We start from the raw sequence: 18,418 nt of genomic DNA, 5'->3' as shown, positions 1-18,418 counted from the left end.
ATAACTTTAATCATACCCCCTGCACCCACACCAAAGGGTAATTGTTTAAAGTTTTTGTTTGTTTCTGACTAGCTGCCTGTCCCATTATCTTCATGTTCCTGGAATTTTCATGCAAAGAAATATGTATAATCAATCAATAGCTTATATTACTTTAATGTAAATTCTCAGTAAACAACTTAGGAACTGCCTCTTCTTTTCTCCCTTAAAAACCCACTTGTAACTGCTGCTAACCTGAGCATAACATTCATTGCAACTTAAATCTATTACTCCTGGGCTACAGTTCTCAAGCATGGCCCAAGTAAACTCTCTATTTATAGTGATTTTGATTTGGCTTTTCTTTTAGGTCCACAACTGTTAGTACTGCAGAGCACTCAAGACCCTTTTAAAAGATCTAGAGGGTGGAAGTTTGATTGTTGTGTTGATGGGAGATACAACAGCATTGAATCTTAAAATTCTCTCCACTTCTCTCCTCACCTTGTCTCTCATTTTTGGTATTCACTCTCATAGTTTCTTCTCTTTTCAGATGAATTATCTTCATGTATTATCCCCAAGGATAATACATGAAGGGAGAGAGAACTCCACAAGGGAGAGAGAGCTCCACACCCCTAAGCTAGAATTAGTCCCAGTAGAAGACAGTGAATGGATAGCTTGGGACTGATGTTATTATATATATGTTATTATATGTAGGCTTTTTATCTGATTCTTGTCTTTGAGATTATTCTCCTTTGTTATGAGATGATTCGTCTTTGATTTTCTGTATAAAGTTTAAGCATAGAGGGTGGGAGCCTTGAGTAAACATTTTCAAGAGATCAATAGGCCAGCTTTTGCTTTAAGCATCTTAGTTTATTTCTTTTATAGGCAAATGAATTTTTTTAAAAATATATAATTCATAATTTAAGCTATTGTGAATAGGAGCTTCCAAAAATAGGTTTAAGGCTTAAGTGAAAACTGATAATTAAGAAAGGAGAAAAATGCATGAATCAAAGAATGGCAAAATCATTAAAAGTTGCAAAAGTACACAAATGGTACAAATGTTCAAAGGAGGACAGACACAGTGACACAATGGATTTTCATGAACATTCACTTGGTAAGACACAATTATTATTAGGGTCAGCCAGATTACATATTTAGGCCTCAGGCCTGTGAGCTCATGCTAATTTGAACAGCTGTTCAAAAGAAGTTCATTGCTATTTGTTTGACAGATGGAGAAAATGATACTCACTAATGGCTCAAGTTGCTTTGACACAAACTGATTTCCCTATTGTTAAAAATTGCTTGCAATATCAATTGCAAACAGCTTTGACAATTTGAACTTATTCTTCAGTGCTGACATCCTAAGGAAAAACTTTTCAAAATCTAAGATCCTCATTTGAAAGAATATTATGGTTATTGTAACCAACTTCCTTTTATTCTCTTCTAAAGAAGAATTGAGAAGTGGGAAACTGTGGGTCATATACATATTCCCATTGTTTGAAGGAGATTGTTAGTCACCTTTGTTGCTGATTGTCATTATTTGGAGCTGATCTCTCCTACTTTTGGAAATAAAGGCGATGATTACATTTTATTCACAATAAAGGGATTTATAACACAAAGTTAGAAGAAACAGCTATTTCTCTTTACTATAGCATTTGCTTTCTTTCATCACATAAGAAGTCAGCTGTGAGATGCTATTAAATGTTGAATAGAGTGAAACACAAACTTAGTGTTTGTTACTATTTGGAAATAATTGTTTGCATAATTGTTTTTATAGAAGAGAGTATAATGTCCTTAAAATAATTTCTTATCAGAACAAAGAAAACAGAAAACACAATTCAAATGAAGGCTATTCAGTAAGAACATGTAGATAAAATGTATGAGAATTAATAATGCAATGATTGAAAAACATTTTCCATTTGCTTTTAGGAAAGCTCACAATCCAGTTTAGGGAGCAAATTTCTTTACTCTCTTTTAAAAATTACAGACCAGATTATTTAGGGTCCTAAATCTTCTCAGATAATATTTTCTAATGCTTAGTATTATTTGGATTAATGAGAAACAATATTCTCGTAAATGTAGTTTGGGGATAGAGTATTGTGTTGCTACTGTTTTTGTGCTTTTAAGAAACTCAGTGGTATTTTCTTTCATGTATTCTTTAAGCGTTATTGTGTTTGTATTAAACTCAATATATTTTCTAATTTTTATCAGTCTATTGATATTTGATCTGTAAGGCCACATTCTTTCACCATTTTTGAATGATCTTCCCTCATTTTCTTTCTATACAATACTTAGATGTTTAAAGACATATTATTGTGTATCTGATAAGAGTCACAACGTTAACTCTTCACACATTTTTAATATTTATATGGCCCCCATATCCATACCCAATGATCATGCTTAAAGAAATAAAAGTAACAATTGTAATTATCTAATTCAGTGATAAACACCTTTCTATAAACCAATTAAGTGGCATCTTGCCCAATGTCAGGTACTGTGCTTTAGTTATCTGTATATCCCTGGTGCTTATCTTAGAGCCTGTATTAGCAGGATCTCCAGAGAAAAAGAACTAACAGGATGTATGTGCGTGTGTGTGTGTGTGTGTGTGTGTGTGTGTGTGTGTTAGCAGTAGTGAATATCTGAGTTACCCGTGGTGAATCTGTACATGTCTGTGGCAACCTCAATTCTTGCCTCCTCAGAAGAAAGAATTTGACTGAGGGGTATAAGGCAGAAAAAGAGACCAAGGCAAGTTTTAGAGCAGGAGTGGAAGTTTATTAAAAAGCTTTAAAGTAGGAAAGAAAGGAAAGTACATTTAGAAGAGACTCAAGTGGGCAACTTGAAGGACAAGTGTGTCCTTTGACTTTTTGACCTGAGGTTTTTATATTGGCGTACTTCTGGGGCCTTGCATCCCATTTCCAGTGATTCTTCCTTTAGAGTGGGAAGTGGCCTGTTAACAGTTGGCAGGTAAGCCTGTGCAGCATGTTTAAGAAGTGTACTCATGCCCACCACCTGAGGTTTTCTTTTCTTTTCTGGTGGAATGCCCCCGGAAGGTCATGTGATGCTCTCTCAATGCACATGCTCAAGTCCACCCACCCAAATCCTTTATATATATATATATAAAGTCTTTATATATATTGTGCTATATATATATATAGAAAGTCTGTATATATATAGAAAGTCCATATAGTCTATATATATAGCAAATCTTTTTACTACCTAAAGTCTATACAAAGAGATAAATATATCTCTCTATATATATACTTTCTACATATATAGCAAATTTTTTACTACCTAAAGTAGTATATAAAATGATAAGTAGTATATATAAAGATAAATGTACGTTTTAATACATATAAAAACATGTATATATATATGTATATATATGGAGAGAAAGAGGGACTGATTATAAGAAAAAGAGAAAAAGAGACTGATTGTAAGAAAAAGAGAAAGAGAGACTGATTTTAGGGAATTGGCTCAAGCAATTATTAGGCAGAGAAGTTCCAAGATCTACAGGATGAGTCAGCAAGCTAAAGACCCAGAGGAACCAAAGGTTTAGTTCTAATCTGAATCTGAAGGCCTAAAAATCAAGTGAGTGATAGTGTAGTTCTTGTTCAAAGGCCATTCAGCTCAAGCCCTTAGCTTCGGCTGATGTTTCAGTTCAAGTCCAAAGGCAGGGATTTAAAAAGGATATCCTAGTTCAAAGGCAGTGAGGGAAGAAAAATTCTTTTTTTACTCAGGAAAGGGTCAGCCTGTTTGTTCTATTCAGATCTTCAAGGATTGAATGAGGCCCAGCCACATTTTGGAGAGCAATCTGCTTTACTTAGTCTACCAATTAAATGTTAATCTCACCCAGAAATAACCTCACAGAAACACCCAGAATAAATGTTTGACCAACTATCTGGGCACCTCATGGCCTAGTTAACATGTAAAATTAACCATTACAAGTTCACCCTTCGTAAACTTTTCACCCATACATATCTCCTTGACCCATACTGAATTTCCAAATAAAGACAATTAATTAGGAAAAGGTAATAATTTCACCTAACACGATGCAACTATCCTGCATACAACCAAAACACAATAACTCCTTCACTGAAGGAATTCTTGGTCTACAATGGCTCGAGTATAGGAATTAATTGGGTGCCTGTGACAGTCTATTTCTATGATTCATGTTAGAGTTTTGTCTTATAGAAATTTTCTGCTTGTATAAATCAAGTAAGAATTCAGTAGACTTCTTATCTATTTTACATCTAGGAATGCCATGATTAGGAAGGCAATGCCATAGATCTACATGAGTCAGACTCTGCTGTTCATTACTGTAATCACATCCACCTTGCCTTTGGCATTCAAATGCTGCTATTTGGTCCCTGCTACCCTGGGCCATTGCATTTAGGTTTCCCAACTCAAGTGTTTATAGTTCCTACTGTAAGGTTTGACTTACAAGAGCGATTACAGAGCTCTTCAAGGATGCTGGAGCTCCCCTTGCAAATTTATTTTTTACCATCATGGTGAAAGATGGGTCTTCTGGATCCTCCCAGGGTGGGTGAAAATCAATTCTGGCATTCCAGTCTCCTCAAATGTTTTAATCCCTTCATCTACATTAAACCCGGGCAGGTCTGGCATTTCTAACTCCTTCACTGTGAACCATTTGTTGGTTCTTTCTATATAAATTAGAAGCGTATATAGTTATTTTGGAGTATAGGGTACCAACTCATAGGTCACACTTTGTACCTTACACCTTTAGGGGCTTGCTGGAACTTGCATCTAGTTTTAAGTCTAGAATAAAAGAGGGGTGGTTGGTGTGGGTCCTGAGGAGAATTATTGCTGTCTTGCAAGGCAGTTGCTTTAGGGGAGGCTATTAGAGTTTTCTCAGACAATGCAGGAATTAAACCCATAAGATGGAAATGAAGAGGCCTTTTCCACTAGGGATAGAAAGGCTGTTTACATTAGCAAAGAAGACTCATCAGAATTTAGGGCAGGCGTCCCCAAACTATGGGCCTGAGGGCTGCATGCGGCCGCCTGAGGCCATTTATCCGGCCCCCCCGTGGCACTTCAGGAAGGGGCACCTCTTTCATTGGTGGTCAGTGAGAGGAGCACAGTATGCTTTGGCCCTCCAACAGTCTGAGGGACGGCGAACTGGTCCCCTGTGTAAAAAGTGTGGGGATGCCTGATTTAGGGGCTTAGTACCCTTAGCTTCATCACATGTTCTCATTCCAACTTTCAGAATCCTGTTTCTTCCCAATCAATGCCCTCAGTTTAACCGTGGACACATTGAGAGGCTACAAATTTAATGAGCATCATAATTCGGCCAGTCATAGAATGAGATTCTGGATTTGATTTTCATCAGTCTCAGCGCTGCAGCTACAGGAGTTAGGTGTCTCCTTCAGGGTACACATGAACGTTTTCAGGTCATTTATGTAATGCTTTTGATGAAAATTTGAATCCCTGAGCTCATGCTTTTCTTTCCTCATTTTGTCCCGTGACATTAGTAGCAACCAACCAATCTCATTAAACTCATTGCTTGACAAAAATTCTTGAAGGTATCACATACACAGTAACCCTTGCACTTACAAACAGTTGATTAAGAATATCCAATAGGGTTAACAAATGAAACTGCAGTCATCTTTCAGTATATGTTGGGGATTGATTCCAGGACCTTTACATATACCAAAATCCAAACATACTCAAGACCTGCAATCTGTTCTATGGAACCTGCATATATAAAAATATATGCAGACCTCCATATACATGGGTTTCACATCCTGTCAATACCATATTTTTGATCCACACTTGGTTGGAAAAAATTTGTGTGTAAGTAAACCTACACAGTTCAAACCTCTGTTGTTCAAGGGTAACTGCATGTTGTTTAGGAATATATATATGTAGATGCTAAAAACTACGTAGAAAAACAAGAAAATGATTATAACAAAAGTTAGGATAGCACTATACTTTGACAGAATAGGGGAGATTGTGTTCTCAGCATAAGGATGTCTTCTAAGATTTTATACAGTACATATGTATTTTATTTATATTTCTGTTTGTATATTTCAAAAAAAAAAAAAATTTTTTTTAATTGATGTGTGGTCTATTATGTTAACAAGGACCTGGATCCTACTTATTATTACAGAGTAAATAACTGTGTTTTACCACCAAATCTATTGGAGTTTGCTCAGTATGTCCATATTAGCATTAGAAAATAACTGTCTTTCAAATAGACATAAAATTTGAAGATTATCTTGGTTATCATAATACAATTTAAAAAACTGAACCTAGAGATAATGATTATCTTTCCCAAAGTAGAATCATGACAGAGACTAGGCTACAATTCCACTGATTGAGACAATAAAATTAACTATTCACTGACATTAACCGTAGGAAAGTCTCTAAAGATAGCTGTTAATTCTTGTGTGTAGCAGTAATACTTTCTTTGTACTCAGAAACGGAATAGTTTGTGTTCTTTGCCTTGGTTGGTTCTCCATGATAGATCATTTGACGCAGGATGTTAACCCATACAACGAAATGCTATAAATGTGTAGTTTTTTAGGTAACCAAATATGTTTCAGAATATCATAAGAGAGAAGAGAATTGGCTCAGCATTTAAGCTTATTCAAATGAGCAATTCTTAACATAATCTATAATCTTCAGCCCATCAGAAATGCATGATTTTCTCTTTATTTTTACTTTAGTTTTTTTTTCCCTCTCTCTCTCTCTCATCTTTCAGATGTTATCCTTGGATCTACAGACTATCAGAACCAACTGGACCATGGAAGATGTTTACAATGTAGATCCCTAAACTGAGGCCAAGACACAATCTAACAGAGTCTTTGAGAGTGAAATTCAAAAATCCCCATTTAAACTAACTTGCCCATTTATTTTTGTGCTCAATAAAATGGATGAATTTTATTCAACTTCATTTGCTAGGAACCCATGATTTATGTTCTTAATCTTATATGTTTTATTTTTTAATGTCTTGGTGTCTAAAAAGCATCACTTCCTTGGAAGAGTATATTTAATTTATTATATTCTAGTACTTAAACAAAAAACACAATTTGAACTTATGCAGTTTTACAACTGAGCTTCTCTTTTTTAAAATTCCCATGGCTATACTTGCATCAAGGCATAATTTATCACCATTGTAGGGGACATTAGGGAGCAGTGAATTCAACCTCATTATTTTATGTGTAAAAAACTGAAGCTCAGAAATGAGGACTTGGCTATAGTCATACAAAGAGTTAGTGTCTGGACCCATATCAGAATTCAATTGTCTTGGCCCAAGGCTAATGATTTTCATTTTAAAACTTTGGGCACAAAATTTCAAAAACGATATGTAACAGTGAAAGTAGGGTTTTTTATGGGAAGTCTATGGGCTTTTGTGGGAAGTCTATGATTTGATTTTAAAGGCATTTAAGTTTTATTCATTGATTCTTCTGCAAGATCTTTTCAGCATAAATTTGTGTAATCTTAGACTTGATCACTGTATTATAATAAAATATATTTCACCTTGTTTTATTGATGCCTCAATTCATCTAAAAAACATAATGTCAGTTTACAAAAAAATACATACATAGAACATGATTAAAAATAGATGAGACTATTATGGCTTATTTTTATTTGCTATGTCATCAGGAAAAGAGATTTGGAGATGAACTGAACAATCTCCATGCTTCCAACTTTAGTAAAGACATCCTAAAGATGGAGAGGAGAGAAGGAAATGTAATGTGTTAAAATGTGGATTTAGTTTTCATTATTTCTCAAAGATTTAGGTAAAAAGAAAAATGTCTAAATACATGATTTTTTCTCACAACTTACTCTAATAGGGCTTCTGTTGCCAGCACTCAGATATTACTCTTGCCAAGGACAGTAATAACTTCCAAGATGGTAAATGTAACAGATGTGTTCTGATCCTCTCTAAATTCTTAGCAGTAGCCAGTATAGCTATCTACCCATTCCTTGAAACTCATTTTACTCTGGGATTCAATGGCAACACCTTGAAATGGTTAATTTTAGGTATTAACTTGACTAGGCACTGGTACCCTAGTGTTTATTTGGTCAAACAAGTCTGGATGGTGCTATGAAGGTATTTTTTAGATGAGATTAACATTTAAATCAGTAGATTTTGAGTAAAGGAGATTGGTGTCTATAATGTGAATAGGTTTCATCCAACAAGTAGAAGACTGAACTCCTCAAGAAACAGGGAATTCTGCCAGCAGACTTTCTTTAACCTAGAGTGGGTGCAGGATATTCTGCCAAGTGAAGTAGCCAACCCAGCCTAGAAATGTCCTCAGACCAGGAGACCTGGCCTCTTCTACCAGCTTGTTGGGGGACATTCACAATGGCACTTTACCTCTGTGTGTGTGTGTGTGCACATATGTGTAGTCTCCTCTTCCACAAAAATGAGGAAGTTAAATAAAATGATCCTTTCCCTAAATAATTTCTGTTTCAATTACCCCAACATTTCCAGAATTTCATTTAAGAGTATCTTGTATTTTAGCCAAAATCTTCAAACTACTTAAGTTGTATTAGCACTAGATTTTTTTTTTTTTTTTTGTAATTTAGACCTTTGCTCTTCCAAATGTGGTCAGTGGATTCCCAGCATCTATACTTCCTGGGAACTTTTTGGAGATGAAACCTTTCAACCCCTACCCTAGACCTATTGAACTGGGAGGAATCTGCATTTTAATAAGATCCACAGGTAATTCCTATGCACATTAAAAGGAGAAAACTGCTATATAATGGCACCTACTACAGTATTCTGCTTGAGCTGATTTTGCTAGTCACACTTACTTTGCTAACGCCTAGTGACTTCTAGGGCAATAATATTTAATTATGTGCTTCCTTAAAAAATCTTTATTATATATATTTTACTAGATCTTTATAGCAATCCTACTAAGTTATTAAGCAGTTCTTATTGTCACCAATTTACAGATGAGAAAACTGATATTACAGCTAATAGTGAGAGAGCCTACACATCTAGGGAGCAAACGTTGTCTCCAATACCCATGCGAAGATGGGGGGTGCCTGTCAATGGCCCCTCCCTTTTTCAACCAGTGCAGTTTATACCATGAGACCTGCTGGAGCCTCAGCTCTATATCAAATTTAAAATCCCCATATGTACTGAAAAATAAATCACACTCTCTAAGTCATTCTGAGTTGAGCTGAAAATCCAATTATGACCTCACTAGCTGACATTGTAAATCTCTCCCAAGTCTCAGCAACCAAGGGATAACCTTAAAAGCACGAACTCCACTGAGCTTTACGACCTTCTCTCCCGAAGTTTCTCAGCACATCCTCTCAGAGTTCTGATGGGTTTGAATGTCAAGGAGACAGGCCTGGATTCCAATTCTGGCCCTGATTCTTACGAGATATGACACAGGGAAAATCATTAAGCTTCTTTGAACCTTAGATTCCACCTCTATACCATGGAGACTGTTTACCGATCTGTAAAGGCTGTTGTTAGAATTAACGGAAAAATAAATACACAGTGCTTAACAAAATCTTTAGTTCCTAAAAAGTAGAACATAATGGTAGTTGTTATCATTCACCTCTTTAAGAAAGTTTTCTCATCTGACAAATTGAGAAAATTGAACCAAACAATCTCTAAAGTCCTTTTATTTGAAAAGTCTAATTCATGTTTACAATTCATCTTCTACTTTTTTATTCAGAATTCAGAGTTCACCTTGATTTTTTAAAGAAAAAGATAGATTTATATGATTGAAATATGAGACTGTTTTCTGATTGAATGAGATTTCCAAGAACACTTAGGGGACGCAGGCTGGAGAAATTATTGTATTTTGATTTGAATAGTATAAAGTCAATGAGATAGGTCACGCCCCAAAACCGAAATACGTTCTTTAAGTTACCAGAGTTTTAAAATTGCTTTGTCTAAACTGGAACATTGAATATCAGTTGGCATTGGCCTTACCCTGAAAGATCACAAAAATTAAAAGAGCTAGCGTAGTGATTGTATGTATTATATTCTGTAGCATCAGGCCTCTCAGAAAACAGGGCAACCAATTGAAAGAAAATATTCCCCAGCAGCACTGATCATGTGTGAATTCTACAAGAAAAAGGTGGTTGGTTACTTACCTTCTTAGTTACTTAGATATATGCCTGTCCTTGAAAACATATAGAAGTCTTATTCGTAAAGAATAGAAATGGAAAAAAGAATTAAAAAATCTACAGCATGCATACCTAACTATTCTATGCTCCTTTATTGCAATAGCAAAGAGGAGATACCTTCTCATCTTCATCGAGCATAATTTTCTACAAAACACTTCTATATGAGTGCTTAAAGATCTAAATTTTCTTTTTGTATATCTGTTTTGTTATGATTGTGACCCAAGTGACAATAAGGGATGAACTGAAATATAGCACATAGAACATTTCTTATTCTTTTGAGCTTAGAGTAGAATTTCAGATTCTTCCCTTTAAATGTCTGATGTGTTGTTTAAAAAAAATAAAATGAACAAGGCTTATTTACTCTTTTGAAAAATAAGAACCAGAAGAAGTTATTTCCTTTCCTCATTGAATATTTGACCACATTTCTCCGGGGAAATGTTGTGTACTCTATTTTCTGTTGTCTACTTAAGTTTTGGTAAAAGTTCAAAAATGTGATTAAAAAATAAGGACCCAAAAATGGTATTATTTTAGATAACTAGGTATATATTAATAGTGTTCTGCAAACAAGAGAATAGATATTGTTGTGATTATACGACCACATTAAAGTTTGTCTTTAAGAAACAAGGATACTTGCTGTATCTTCTTCCTGATCTAACTTTAACTTCAGTATGTGTAAAATGAATCAGAAAGGGACCTTTCTGGTCTACAATTGACTATACAGATGCAATATCATTTCATCCCTCTTTATTCATTAATGCAATCAATCAATGACAATGTATTGGGCGCCTGCTTATATGCTTCAAGGGTGTCAAATTTATTGTATCTCTTAGAGTGGGAGTGGCAAGAAAGTATTCATATATTCAAAATAAGTAGTCAAGTCAGAATTTGGTCCCCAAAATATCTTACTTTGAGGTCCCCAAATTCCAATCATTATGCTATACATTGCCACTAGTAACCACTGGATGATCTATGATTATTCAGGCCTGGGATATTTGGCAGATACACTCTCAGAAATAAATGAAGTGAGACTGTCACATCAAGAATACAGTTGTCATGATTTGTTGTCAATGATATAATTTTAGCTTTCATGTGAAAAGAAAAATTTTGAAAAACCTGTATCTGCCACTCTGAGTTCAGGAGCTTTGCAATAGCTGAGTCTTTTCTGATGACTGACATGCATGGTTATGTTAACTGTAATTTTTCACATTGTCTACTGCCTTGACATTTTTAAGATTTACATACCTCAGGAAATAAATATTTTCCAAATGACTAATGCATGATGCTACAAATCCATGTTTGTGTCTAAAATCCGTTCTGAGTGAAAGATAGACCAATGGATTTTAAATACAAGAAACTTATTGATGTGGCTTCATATTCTACATTACAAATGACCTTCGAGATATTTTTGTTTGTCACAGTTGGGTATAAGATGAAAGAAAATCAACAATTATTTGAAAAGGCTATTAAAATATTATTTCCTTTTTCAACTCCATATCATTAGGAGGTGAAATTTTCTTCATATAGTTCAAGCAAAACAATATATTGCAACCAATTTAATGTAAATACATATGTTAAAACACAAGTGTTCCCTATTAAGCCAAATATTAAGAGGATTTGAAAAAATGTAAAACAATAAAACACATTAAAATTTTTGGAAAATACATGTTTTTTCATAAACTATGTTAAATGATAATAAATTGTTATTTATACATATAATTAAATATTTTTAATGTCACCAGTATAATTCTAATATTGGAAATCTCGATCACTTTGTCTCTCATAAACAAGAGCTCTTTGGACTCTGCAATAATTTTGAAGACTACAAGGGGGTCCTGAGCCAAAAGTTTAAAAACTGCTGCCCCATCACATATAAAACTACACTATAATACTAGATTCATTAAAACAATATGTTATCGGTGCAAGAACACTTAAGCACACCAGTGAAGAGAATAGAGTCCAGAAATAGACTCATATACATGATAATTAAATACCATGATAAAGTTTGCATTTTAAATTAGAAATTATATCAGAAAGGGTCTTGACAGGAAACAGATGGTACTGCCAAATGAGGTAATTAAAGACATTTTAATAAAGGGACTACCTTCAAGGGTATGAACAGGGTTAAAGAAAATTAGTAGGGACAGAGAACATCACTTTGCCAGAAACCCGTGATCCTTGACCTTCCTAGGTCTGAAGGGTCAAAGGGAAGGGCACATGGAAACTGGGAATAGAATCATTAACTTAGTAGCTATAGGAGATGGCTTCCAGGCAGGAAGTTTGACCTCTCAAAGAGGACAGCCATTGCCAATCAGCAGACCAGCAGAAAGGGAGCCAGGGAACAACCAAACCTCAGTCTATTTCCATCCTCTGGTCTTTTCCTAGTGTCTCCTGTTGGCCAAACCTAAGTGAAAGATCATTCCAGGGCATGCATAGACGAAGTTGATAATGGTGAAAAGGAGATCTGGAGGGGCAGTAAGAGGATACTCAAAGATTAAGAGTATCCTCTTGTTCCTTGTCTATACTTGCTCAGCCCTATATACCTTTTCCATTTTTTAAGGAAACACAGCTGTGCATTTCTAATTTTATGGCCCAGTGGATGAGATAATACTCAGTGAAATACAGGCAGTTTGGATGGCAATGTCTCTTAGTGCTTCAGAGCTCCCCTTCTGGAGAAGGCATTGATGGAGAATAGCAATATAGACCTGTGATTTATGGTTTAATGGACTGCGCGTTTGTATCCTCTCCAAAGTTTATATTTTAAAACCCTAACTCCAAGTAGGATAGTACTTGGAGGTGGAGACTTCAAAAAGTAATTAGGTCATAAAGGTGGAGACCCCAGAATGGAATTAGTGTCTGTATAAGAGAAAGAGACTAGAGTAACCACTCTCTCCACATGCACTCACCAAGGAAGTTCATGTTGAAGATGTATTAAAAACCTGACCATCCTGGCACCCTGATCTTAGACTTCCGGCTTCCAGAATTGTGAGACAAATGCTTTTTGTTTGAACTACCCATTCTATAGTATGCTGTTATTGCAGCCCAAACTGACAAAGATATACGGTATAAAAAAAAACAAAACAAAACAAAAAAACCCTAAGCAGGTCATTGAAACAGAGTCCCTCATTTGACAAGGAGACCAGTTTGTTTGAGAAACAAACCTTCAATGTAGGTAAGAGTCTATTAATTTCCTCTGCAGTGACTTAAGCCAGGTTTCTGCTTACTCAAGCTAAAATTATTCTGCTTAAATTATCAAATAGCCCTTTGATAGGCCCATCTATTTAGTTTTTAGGAAATCTGTGATCAATTAGCCATTCTAAGACCTCTGCAGCTTGAAACACTCTGAAAATAGTAACCAATTTGTAGGAAGTTTAGATATTGGTGGTATCAGACACAGATTTTAAGAACCAGGATTCATATGAGCAATAAATTAATGAAAGAGGTATAATTTGAGCAGAGAACATAAATCTATAATAATAATCAAACACAAATTCTAGAAGTGGAAAAAAAAATAAAATCCTACACTCCCAGAATGTATTGAAGTAAACGATGTCCCCACTGTATCTCTTATGGTTACATACCACCAGTGTAATTATTGATGGTTACACACCACCATTCTTGATTATTATTCAAGAATCCTATTATTTCCCATTGAAATGAGAAAGCCTAATTCTGCATTTCCTATTGTCATCTATTAACTACAGAAGACAGCTACATCAAAACTTTCAACATGTTGGGTATCTACTATCTTATTCCCTACTCTGGACAAGTTAATTGCTAGGTCAGGACGCAGCTAATACACTGAGATTATTCTTTCAGTAAAAACCTTGGAGTACCCTTCATCAATGTGCCTGGCTACATCACATGTATCTTGAATTCTATGTCTATTTCTTGGTTAGCTTCATCTGTTTCATTTTCTTAAAGGTAATCTTTTTAACTCTGGCCATTTATTTATTTTTGAGACAGGGGCTTATTGTGTCACACAGGCTGGAGTGCAGTGGAGTGATCACAGCTCACTGCAGCCTCAACTTCCTGGACTCAAGTGATCCTCCCACCTCAGCTTCCTGAGTAGCTGAGACGACAGGCATGCACCACTACTCTCAGATATTTATTTATTTATTTATTTTTGGTAGATACAGGATCTCCCTATGTTGCCCAGGCTGGTCTTGAACTCTTGGGCTCAAGTGATTCTCCTGCCTCAGTCTCCCAAAGTGCTGAGGTTACAGGCATGAGCCACTGTGCCTGGCCTACAGTGGCATTTTAAAAATTATTATTATTATAGTGTTTTGTTTTAGGTTTTCAGAAATTTTCTAAGATGTACCTGTATTTGGGTTTTTTGCTTTGGTTTGCTTTTTGGTGGGTTTTCCTTTTTTGTATTTATCTTGCTTGGAGTTCATAAAGCTTTGTTAATGTTGGGCCCAATTTTTTCTATCTATTTTGGGAAACTCTAGAACATTACCTCTTCAATTACTAGAGAATAATAGGTCTGTCCCATTCTCTTTTTCCTCTCCCCTATAACTCCAATTACATATATGTTAGATCATTTCATTCTGTGCCGTGTATGTTTTATAGTCTTGTTTTATTATCTATCCTTTGGATTTTTCCTTTCTTCATTCTAGATATCCTTTTTTATGTCCCCATTCTAAATCATTAATACTTTCTTAAACTGTTTCTTTTGTATACTTGATTGTATTTATTTTCTCCTTCCAGAATTCATATATGATTTTTATTATTACAGTTTCACATTCTCTGCTAAAATTATAAATTTTTCATTAATTTCTTTCTTGCCCACATTAATTCTAGTTATTAAAGTCTGTATCTGAATTACCTGTGGACTGGTAACCAATTTCTGACTCTTCTCTAGATTTTTCAGTCAATACTTGTCTTTTACCTGCCTGCTAGTTTTTAAAAATAGAGCTCTAGTTATTCTGCATAAAAAAATAAAGAGACGATTGGAAGTTCTGAATGATGACATTTCTTCCAAAGAGCATTTACTTTTACTACTAACAGGAGATTAGGGTAGAAACTGATCATCTTAATACAGCAAGATTGAATTGAGAGGCAGGTTTCATTTATTGCCATGGCTGGTTTATTTCTTATTTATTTCACTTTAAGCAGTGGTCTTCTAGGTGTCTCAACTGAAAACTTTGTTTTTACCTTAACTCCTCTTTGGTAGGTCTCAGAATCCATTTTTTTTTTTCTTCCCAGCCGCATGAGGTTGCTTAACACTTGCTAAGCTTTTCATTCTTTTAGTCAGGGCTCAGTCTATCAGGGCATTGCTTTAGCATTTGCAAGTGTGTCAAGGAGAAAGTAGAGCTAAATGTCAGGCTCAAATCTTTGGATTTCCTTTTATTCCAGGATCTCGGTCTTTCAAGTACTCCCTTCCCTAGTAGCTTTCCAGTGTCTTCACACAGGTTTTTAAAAAGTATCTTATCTGGCTGGGCATGGCACCTGTTATCCCAGCATTTGGGAGGCCGAGGTGGGCTGATCACTTGAGGTCAGGAGTTCAAGGCCAGATTGGCCAACATGGTAAAACTCCACTCCTACTAAAAATACAAAAAGTAGCCTGATGTGGTGGCAGGTGCCTGTAATCCCAGCTACTTGGAAGGCTGAGGGATGAGAATTATTTGAACCTGGGGGATGCTCACAATAATGTGAGCAGAAAGATCACACCATTGCACTCCAGTCTGGGAGACAAAGCACGGCTCCATCTCAATCAATCAATCAGTCAATCAATACTACTAATAGGACATACATTTTTGAAAGAGGAAAAAACACACTGGTGTTGATGGCTAATAAAGAATGGCTTTCTTTTAGGGCTGAATTATCCTATGGAAAAATCTATACATATGTACAAAATGCCTTGTGTCAATGTGCCTGCCATGTCCTTGGAGAGAGGCTAAGGCGGCGGAGCTCTGGCCCAAGGCACTGGGGCACTGTGACAGCGAAGATGACACTTCCTTAGTCAGAGCAACTGTCTGGGCTGTGAGTAAGAGGAAGCTGCAGCCCACCCGGGCCACCCTCACCCTGACACCTTCAGCAGTAAGCAACATAAAACAATTTCTTAAAGATAAGCCTGAGCATATAGGTGTAAAAGCTGGTATTGGAACCAGGGCCGTAATGGCCTTTCTTATACTCTATACAAAGACAAGAGGAGATTCTGAGGAAGTTACACAAGATGGAATCTGAATATTCATTGAAAAGAAAACACAGCTAACACTTTTAGGAACAGAAATAGACTACGTTGAAGACAAATTATCCAGTGAGTTTGTGTCCAATAACCCAAACATGAAAGGAACTCGTGGCTGCGGAGAAAGTTTTAATCTCTGACATCTCAGGACTGTTCTAGCCATAGACTCCAGGAAGGCTGGTGGAAGCCTTGGAGCTTACTGTAGAAATCCTGTGACTGTCACATGCTTAATGTGTGGCTGCCTTGTAAGGAAAATACAGTGATGCATTTTGAAAATGAAGCCAGTACGTTAGATTCCAGATATTTGTATTCTCCATTAGGGGACAGAAAGTGAGAAGCCATCACTCTCTTAGGATCATTTAACTCTCTTGCATTATTTGTTTTAGAACTTGTTTCATCAAAGTTGCCTTCCCGGGCACCTGTTTATCCATTTCCTGAACGATGTGCAATCATTAGATCGCCACTGAATGTCTTGAACACACATCATCTCCCTCAGCATTTCTCCCAACCAGACTGGCAACTCCTAAAATCAGAGACAGGACATCCTGACTGCTGGTAGCAACATAGCGGCACATTGTTTTTCCACCCAAATTTAACAAAGCCTTTTTACCTTTTCATCAAAAATTCATTGTCAGATGCCTCATTGTGTACCGTTAATGGTACCAGATAGTTCTGATTAGTTCTGAGTGATGGTATCACAAGGTAAGAAAAATTTCATCCACCTGTTTTTAAATCTATTTCTTTTGCCACCCTATGTCTGCTCAGAGATGGAATCCCAAGCTGACTTTGATTCTGTTAGTTGAGGGGTCTCTTAAAAGCCATCTAGCCCATCTCCCCCAATTCTCTATATGAGGACACAAAACCCCAGGGAAGCCAAAAGGCTCCCATTCACCCCCACTCCACAGGCAGAGAGACGGGGCCTTACCCCCATCTCCACTTCCTTGTTAGTGACACACATGCTCTGCCTTCAGAGGCAGTCAGTGAAGGCAAGTGTTCTGACTTCTTTATCTAGTCAACATTTTCATAGATTTTCTTTATAATTTGATGGAGATCATATTATTTTTATTTCATTTTGAGTGGGAGGTATACTTTAAAACACTTTTATGTGAATTACCATCTTGTTTCCTTAACCTTTTAAATAATTGTTTGTAGCAGAGAAGATATTATAGCAACCCAGAATTATGCTTTTGGAATGTGGTCCTAATGATGAGGGAGAACATGGGATCTTTTCTTAAAATTCTCAATCTGCATACACTTTTTGGTTACTCAGTCCAGTTGCTAAAGTTCTTAAACAATATTTCAACCTAACATTTTTATCATCAACTTTTCTTTAAAAGTGTTCCTTTTGTCACTTAATTACTGATTATCCTGGGTTTGACATATTAACTATTCTATGAGATGAACTATGTGCATTTTTTGAAAGCTGATTCTCATTAATTCAAGTAGCTGAGTTCCTTTATGTTTCTTTTATTTACTGAAGTAGTTGGCACAAAACAAACAAAAACCCAGAGTGGTAGTTTTAATTAAATGCTCATGAGTTTATATCATTAATATAATTGTATCATTTATATATGTATCCACTTATAATTTGTGTAATACTGTATGTATGTAGAGATTGAATTGTTAATGTTTTATGAATATGGCCTCTTTGTGATCATTAAAAAAATAAAATAAAATGCCTTTGTGTAGGTACACACCAAAACTTTCAATTTAAATAAAGATCAAGTTGAGTAAAATCCATCTAGGTCCCAAGTAACATAATATGTGAATAATTTAAGGAGTTTCTACTATGTACAAGAAGTTTAAATTATAAATTTAGTGTTGGTTAAGTGCTAATTGTAGGATCAAGACTCGTGTATTAGTAAAAGCTCAATAGAGAATGGTTGTGCAGCATAATTCATTTGGTCTCCTTTTTCTTTTCTCTTTATAGGCACTTATGGAATAGCAACACTGTATCAAATAGTGTAGTAGTGTTGAAATACAGGGAAGTCAATCTCTCATACCAGATTTCCTGACTCTGCTCTGGAACTTCTTGCATTGCCTCCAATGAATCAGCAACATCCTGCAATTCCTACTCACGGGCATCTTTGGTTTGCCTCCCTACCTGCTGTTTTACTTTGCATAGAAAACAGCCAATGG

The 18,418-nt window shown here is 35.8% G+C and overlaps 1 pseudogene; it reads left to right on the top strand.

Moving 5' to 3' along the window:
• The first annotated feature begins 15,877 nt into the window (after positions 1-15,877).
• LOC101050237 (iron-sulfur cluster assembly 1 homolog, mitochondrial pseudogene) lies at positions 15,878-16,419 on the top strand (annotated as a pseudogene).
• The last annotated feature ends 1,999 nt before the right edge of the window (positions 16,420-18,418 follow it).

Source organism: Saimiri boliviensis, chromosome 17 (assembly GCF_048565385.1).
Source record: "Saimiri boliviensis isolate mSaiBol1 chromosome 17, mSaiBol1.pri, whole genome shotgun sequence".
In the NCBI taxonomy this organism is placed as follows: Eukaryota; Metazoa; Chordata; class Mammalia; order Primates; family Cebidae; genus Saimiri; species Saimiri boliviensis.
Note: the sequence above shows the minus strand (reverse complement) of the source record. Positions and strands in the feature narration are given on the sequence as shown.